Below are 8,112 nucleotides of genomic sequence, written 5' to 3' on the forward strand. Positions count from 1 at the left end.
CTTTATCCAGTTTGGATGAGGTAGGAGGAACCAAAGAAAGAGAATTGTACCTGCAAACAAACAATATATACATAAAGAATAAAGAATATGGATCCTTGGTAATGGTTCATGCTCATATGGTCGAGGTATACGCTGTAGTCAGCAAGCCGTAGTGATCTATGACTGCATTTTGCATAAGATCACGTAGCTTGGTGAACTTCCCACGTAGACACCATTAGTACATGTCCCAGAACTTCATCGGAAATAATGCGCAAACGATACAAAACAATGCTGAAAGATCCCGATACAGATAAACAAATGAATTACTCATGAATCAACCAAGCATTTGATAGCTTAACATAATTTTCTTGTCAAAGAAAACGTCACTTTTGTCTTTGTTTTGGTAAGGAAGGATGCATCCTTGTTTTTAAAGACAGTTTCTGATTTGTTGGATGTGGATTGTGTGGTCGATTGATAAATGGTCATTGTGTGAGTACTGTGTTAATGTTGGTTTTGCATCTGCTTGAATGAATATGTACAAGGTGTTGCCATGTTTTGGTGTGATTTTCGATGGGTTTTTCGATGTTTTTGGATTTTGTGTAATAGTTTTTGAATGTTTTTGGATTTTGTGAGTCATTTTTGAATGTTTTTGGATTTTGCGAGACATTTTTGAATGTTTTTGTATTTTGCGAGACATTTTTGAATGTTTTTGTATTTTGCGAGACATTTTCTGAATGTTTTTGGTATTTTTCTGATATGTAGGGGAGCCTGATGCTCTGTACACCTTAGGTATAAAATCTTTTGAGGTGCATGCTATTGATTGGATCTGCAAGCGGTTCTCCTTCTGAAGTAGCCAACTGATATGCCCCGGACCCGAATACAGCAGTGACAACATATGGGCCCAGCTAGTTTGATTCAAACTTGCCTTGATGTTCTCTATTTGGTTGGTTGCGAGGATTTTCTCGAAGAACAAGATCACCTACCTCAAATGTACGAGATCTAACTCGGTGATTGTAACTTCTACTCATGCGCTGCTGATAGGCTTTGAGGTGATTGTATGCAGCTTGTCGCTTCTCATCTAGTAACTCTAAGTCCTGAAGACGAGATACTCTGTATGCTTCATCATCGATGAGATTGTGCAATGAAACTCGTAAGGATGGTATCTCGACCTCAATAGGTAAGATAGCTTCAGCACCATAGACCAATGAATAAGGAGTTGCACCTGTAGGGGTTCGAATGCTAGTTCGATATGCCCATAGCGCTGGATTTAATTGAACATGCCAATCACGACCGGCATCATTGACTGTCTTTTTGAGGATTCTTAATATATTTTTATTGGATGCTTCGGCCTGACCATTGCCTTGTGGGTAATAGGGAGTGGAAAAGCGGTGTTGGATATGAAATTTCTCACAAAGTTCACGGACATCTTGATTTTTAAAAGGGAGACCGTTATCTGTGACAATGGACATGGGTACACCATACCGACAGATGATGTAGTTGAGGATGAATGAGGCGATCTGCTTGCCGGTGACTTGGGTAAGTGGAACAGCTTCGATCCACTTGGTGAAATATTCGGTGGCGGTAATAATGAATTTATGGCCATTGGATGAAGATGGATGAATCTTACCCACAAGGTCGAGGCCCCATTGACAAAAAGGCCATGGTGTTGTGATTGGTTGTAGTTCCTGTGCTGGTGCATGTATCAGGTCGCCATGAACTTGACATTTCTTGCATTTCCTGACAAAGTAGTAGGAATCCTTTTCCATAGATGGCCAATAGTATCCAGCTCGCATGATCTTCTTGGCTAGTGATGGACCACTTGAATGAGTCCCGCAAATTCCTTCATGTACCTCTTCCAAAGCCTTTGTTATCTCATCTTGTTCCAGACATCGAAGGAGAGTACCATCAAGACTACGTCGGTATAGGGTTTCAGCAATAATGGTATATCGAGCAGTTTGGCGAATGAAGGTTTTACGTTGATTATTTGATTGGTTGGGAGGAAGGGTGTGATCACGGAGATAAGTGTAGAACTCACCATACCATGGGGATTCAGAATCGACAAGGCGACATATCATTTCGGATTCGGGGATATCATAAGCGGGAATCCAAAGCTGTTCTACCAAGAACTCGTAGCGTGTTGAATTCTGTGGAAGATCTAGTAGAGATGCGATGGTAGCCATAGCGTCAGCAGCTCGATTCTGATCTCTTGGTATCTGCTCAAAAGTGATAGTAGTAAATGATGTCTTTAGATTGTCCACCATTTGCTTGTATGGCATGAGTTTATCATCCTTGGTCTGATATTCATCGGTTGCTTGTCGAATGACTAGTTGGGAATCGCCATATACTTGCAATTCTTTTAATTTCCATTGTACGGCTAACCTGAGTCTTGTGATCAAGGCCTCATACTCTGCTATGTTGTTTGTGCATGGAAATGTGAGCCTGTAAGACTTCGGGATGCTATCACCTTGAGGTGTGATAAACAGAATGCCTGCCCCCGAGCCGTGCCTAGTGTATGAACCATCAAAATATAGCTTCCATGGTTGTACTTCTGTGAGCATGAATATCTCTTCATCTGGAAAATTGGAAATGAGGGGATGATCGCCTATGAGTGGTGCATCGGCCAACTGATCTGCAATAACTTGACCTTTGATAGCTTTACGGTCCACATACTCAATGTCAAATTCACTTAGAATCATCACCCATTTGGCCAAGCGGCCTGTCAATGCTGCTTTGCTGAGTAAATACTTGAGTGGATCAATCTTTGCAATGAGTTGCACCTTGTGTGTTAACAGATAGTGCCTCAGTTTAGTGGCTGCCAATATTACTGCTAGGCAAGCTCGCTCAATAGGTGTGTAATTGAGTTCACAGCCCACCAGTGTGCGAGAGATGTAGTAAATAGCACACTCTTTTCCTTCTGCATTATGTTGTGCCAGTAATACACCTAATGTTGTACTTGTCGCTGAGATATAAAGTAACAACGGTCTACTTGGATCTGGTGGCATCAGCAATGGTGGATTTATGAGATAGTCTTTAAGCGCCTGAAATGCTTGCTGGCATCTGTCATCCCACTGAAAGCGGATGTTCTTGTGTAGCAGGTGTGTGAATGGGTGACACTTATCAGCCAATTGTGCAATGAATCTGCGGATAGATTGAAGTCGTCCTTGTAGTGTTCTTAGCTGACTGATATTCTTTGGAGGTGGCATGTCCATGATTGCTTTAACCTTTGCTGGATCGACCTCAATGCCTTTGCTTGAGACAATGTATCCTAGAAGCTTCCCGGAGGTCACTCCGAAGACACATTTCTTTGGGTTGAGTCGAACATGGTATTGTTCCAGTCTATCAAAGATTTTATCTAAGATGTGAAGATGTCCTTCTCTAGTAAGTGATTTTGCTAGTAAATCATCCACATAATCTTCCATTATAGTATGCATCATGTCATGGAAGATGGTGGTCATTGCTCTTTGATAGGTCGCTCCTGCATTCTTTAGACCAAAAGGCATTACATTCCAGCAGTATGTGCCCCATGGACATGTGAAGGCTGTCTTATGTTGGTCCTCTGGTGCGATCTTTATTTGATTGTATCCTGAAAAGCCATCCATGAGTGAAAGCATGGCATGTCCTGCTGTCAAATCTACTATGATGTCGATATTTGGTAGAGGGAAGTCATCCTTAGGACATGCCTTATTCAGATCTCTGAAGTCTGTACAAATGCGGATGCCCCCTTTTGGTTTGCCAACTGGTACAATGTTGGAGATCCATTCTGCATAATCAATTGGTCTAATGAAACCAACATCCAGGAGTTTCTTGAGTTCTGTTTTGACTAGCACGGCAATCTGAGGATGCATCTTACGAAGCTTCTGCTTGACAGGTTTGGCTCCTTTTGCTACTGTGAGATGATGCATGACTAAATCAGGATCAAGCCCAGGCATGTCTGCATATGACCATGCAAAGTTGATCTGACGCTGTTGGAAGAACTCTATAAATTGAGGCTGTTCCTCTGGAGTGAGAAGAGATGCCAGATGTATGATATGAGGGTTTTCAAGAGTCCCCACATTGTATTCTTTAGTCTCCTCAATGAGAATCGTCGATCGTTCCTGTTGTGTACTAGCAGGGAGAATGTCAAACCCTTCATCCTCAAGTGCCTCAGAGAGGTTTTCACCGTTGGATACGCTCTTTCTTTTTACTTTTGTTGGATCAAACAGTGCCACAGTGTGGTTTTCACTGGAAGATCCATGTTTTAATGTTATATTTTTGTAGCTGAAGGGTTTGGCATCCGCCCCGAAGTATGCTGCGCTATTAAGTTCAATGGCGAATCCAGCTTTGTGATCCCCGCTTGGTAGATTATCCCTTAATTCCAAAAAGTCAATGATAGCCTCATCGTTTTGGAAGAGGTCAAGACATGGGGGATTTGGTTGATTCCATTCGATGAGTTCAGGGTGGATAATGGGCATTACCTCATCGATTAAGTTAAGTGCGGGAGATGTATCAGTGAGGGTTAAGACAGTGTGGTGAAGGTCGTTGATGGTACTCTCCCTGTCAGAATCCGACGTAGGATGAGACGTAGGGTCTGTGGAAGATGTTTCCAGCTCAGGTACCCAAGTGGTCTTTATCTGTGCTTCTCCGTAAACAGGAATGTCTTTGCGTGGCGGAGGTGGTGACGTGTCTTCCTCATCTGAAGTGTTAAGCTGTACAGAATCAAATTCCCACTCATGTGAGTCAGTCTCTGAATCACTTTCGAGCATCCGATTGCTATACCATACTGGGATGTCGCTGGAGTTGAATACTGCAGGCGTGATTGGTTTATGTACCTTTGTGGTGATCGGTGCTGCAGGAACCGTGATGGGGATTAAAGGATTTGTCACTGGAAGTATCGGCAGTGTTGATTTAGTGGTTTCTATTGGAACGGCTGGTGCCATAGATGCTACTACGGGTTCCAATATAGTTGCTGCTATGAATGGTTTTATTGATGTGATGACTGCTGTGGATGGGATTACTAGTTCGATTGGTGGGATGAGTGATATTGATGATGGTTGCGGTGGGTTTGTGAGCCTCGATGGGGCAGTGACAATATTGCTTGATGGTGCTTTGATTATGAAAGGTGTCCTCTTTACAGTAGGTGGGCAAAATGGTTTGCTAGGTTTTCCTTTAAATCTGAGTTTAGGAAGGATCTCTTTTTCAAAGCCTAGGCCTGTATTACCTTTGGGCTTGAACTCTGGCAGCAGCGGTTCATGTCGTCCTTGTTTGCAGTATCCCAAAGCACTCTGACCATCATATCCCATTCTTTGCATAATGAGGAGGCCTTTGCCATACTGTTCTGTAGGAAGTGTAACTCGCGGTTTGTCAGTGGTGATGGGATCTTTATAGATCCATTCCGCTAGGTCCTTATCTTGTGTCTCTTCCTCTTGACTCTTTCCAAGGATGAAAGGCGTTAAGGCACATGCAGGCATGTTTAGTGGTTGCTGGAGTAACTGCTGTGGTTTACCATGTGTTCTAGGAGAAGTAGGCATTTGTCCCACACAAAAGAGCTGACTCAAGTTGTATTCTCCAGGACCTTCCTCTGCGACTTTCATCTTAAGCTTTTCTTGCTTGGGTATAGGAGTGTTTGAACTGGCAAGAGAGGCGGGATTTACATATGATGTGGAGGAAATGGCTTCCCTATTATTAGGAACAGTAATCTCTGGTTGATGGCTGATATTATGGCAAAATGCAAAGGGATTTGCGTCGCCCAGGATTGTGATCTCTGCACCGTTATGTGGGAACTTGATACATTGATGGTAGGTAGATGGAACGGCTTGCATGGCATGTATCCAAGGTCTCCCTAATAATAGATTATATGGCAGAGGAAGGTCCAGAACCTGACAAATTATGTGTTTTACCACAGGGCCCACTCGGATGGGTAGTACCACAGCTCCTTTGGATGAACGCTCTGCATCATCATAGGCCTTGATGGTGATCTTCTTGCGAGGATCCACTGATTCTATTGCATATCCCAATGTTGTGACCAACTGTAGTGTACAGATGTTTAGGCCTGCTCCATTATCTATCAAGACTCGCTTGATCCTGTGTTGGTTGACAAAGCCTTCAATGTGGAGTGAGGCGTTATGAGGTTGTTGGAACGAAGAGTTGTCACTTTCAGAAAAAGTGAGACAAGGTGATGACTTTAGAGTTCCAACCATGGCTTGAAATTGGTCCGTGTTTAGGTTTGCAGGGACTGACGCCTCTTGGAGTGCGTGATCCAAGATAGTTTTATGAGATGGTGATAGGCGCAATAGTTCTAAAATGGATATGAGCGCAGGGGTTTTGTCTAATTGTTCCACAAGATTGTACTGCTTTGGGATGGAGGTGGTGCCTTGTGGAGCTGCCTTGATGGTAACTTTGCCGCGACGCGTAACAACATTGCAATTTGAGGTGGGATTTTTGAAGGTGATAGTTGCAATTTGTTCACTGGCATCATACAGGTGATTGACAGTGTAATTATACGCAGCCTGCGTATAATCAGTGGTATCAGGACCTCGTCTGGAAGTGGAAGGACCCCTTTGATCTTGTGATGGAAGTGGATTCTTGAACATCTGATGATCATTATTGGTTGTTTTTGGGTCATGTCCTTCAATTTCAATTTCTTCTCGGTCAATAAGATCCTGAATGAGATCTTTCAATCGATGACAATTACTTGTCTTATGTCCTCTTCCTTGATGGAACTCACAATGTTCAGTATCTCTCCACCATGCCGGTTTGACTTGAGGCTCATAATTTGATAACTTAGGTAAAGTGATCAAATTCTGAGAAATGAGTTGTCGCATCACTGTTTCAATGGGTTCCCCTAAGGGAGTGTATGTGCGTTTTTGTTTTTGTGGACGAGGTCTTGGTTCATCATGAGATGTGATGCGACCTTGATTAAGAGGAACATTTGTGTTATTTTGAGGTGGAGGATTTTGTCCTGCAAATCGAACCACAGGTTGTGCATTTTGGATAGTTCGAGCATCCACAACTCCATCGTTGACGATATTCTTATTCTTGTTCCAGAAGTTCGGTTTATCACTATTGAAGCGCGAGCGAGGACCATCTTTTGGTTCATTAAAGATTTTGATGAGTCCTTTCTTGATGAGTGCCCTTTCACATTTTATACCCTTGGTGATCATATCGTTAAAGGAGTCTGTGTCTTTGACATCCAGGTGAAATTCCATTTCTTCGTTTAAGTTGGAAATGAAAATTTCCACTAGTTCTTGTTCAGGTAACTGAAGAGAACGTCTGCTAGACATTTGGCGCCATCGTTGCAGGAATACTGAGAATAATTCACCTGGTTTTTGTTTGGTGTTGCATAGATCAGCCATGGTGATGTCGCGTTCAATGTTATGAGAGTAATGAGATAGGAACTTCTGGATGAGTTCCTCAAATGTTCTAATGCCACCTGGTAATCGGGAAAACCATGATGTGGTGGTTCCTCCCAAGCTTTGGGGAAAAAGGCGCATTAGGTATGTGTCCTCATAAGCCACTTCAAGACAAGCGGAATGAAATTCTCGGACATGATCACGGGGATCCCCCTTTCCTCTATATTTTTCAAATTTGGGTGTTTCGAACCCGCGTGGAAAGGGTGGCATATAAAGATTCCTATCAAAAGGATAGGGACAAATGTCGTTAAGTGAGAATTGATTGGTCTTAACACCACTATGAAGTTGTTGGGCGAGATTCTCGACTTGTTGCCGCAACATCTCTATTTCATTTGGAGGAGGAGGTGGTGGGTTACCTCGAGGAATGTTATATCTAATGTGATTTCTACCCCTTTCCTCCTCATGGTGACTTTGTCTTTCTGATGCTTGTCTTAATTGGGCAAGATCAAAGTCCGAGGGGAGTTTGGCTCCTTCTTGAGCGAGTTTTAAGAAGTGAGCATCCGCATTGCTCCTTAATATTTCATCAAATAATTTGTTGAAGTGAGGGTTATGCTGAGCCCTTTCGATTGTTGAAGGAGTGGGAGTACTTGGGTTTTCACCAGTTACAGTTCCTCCAAGTGCTTCTTGAAATTCATTGAGGTTGTCTTCTTCTTCCTCAATTTCTATTTCTCGTTGCCTTGATCGCGATCGGGTTTGAGCCATTTTGTTTGTAAGTTTGTGTTGAAGTTGATTGAAGATGATGATG

The sequence above is a fragment of the Cryptomeria japonica genome, chromosome 9 (assembly GCF_030272615.1).
Source record: "Cryptomeria japonica chromosome 9, Sugi_1.0, whole genome shotgun sequence".
NCBI lineage: Eukaryota > Viridiplantae > Streptophyta > Pinopsida > Cupressales > Cupressaceae > Cryptomeria > Cryptomeria japonica.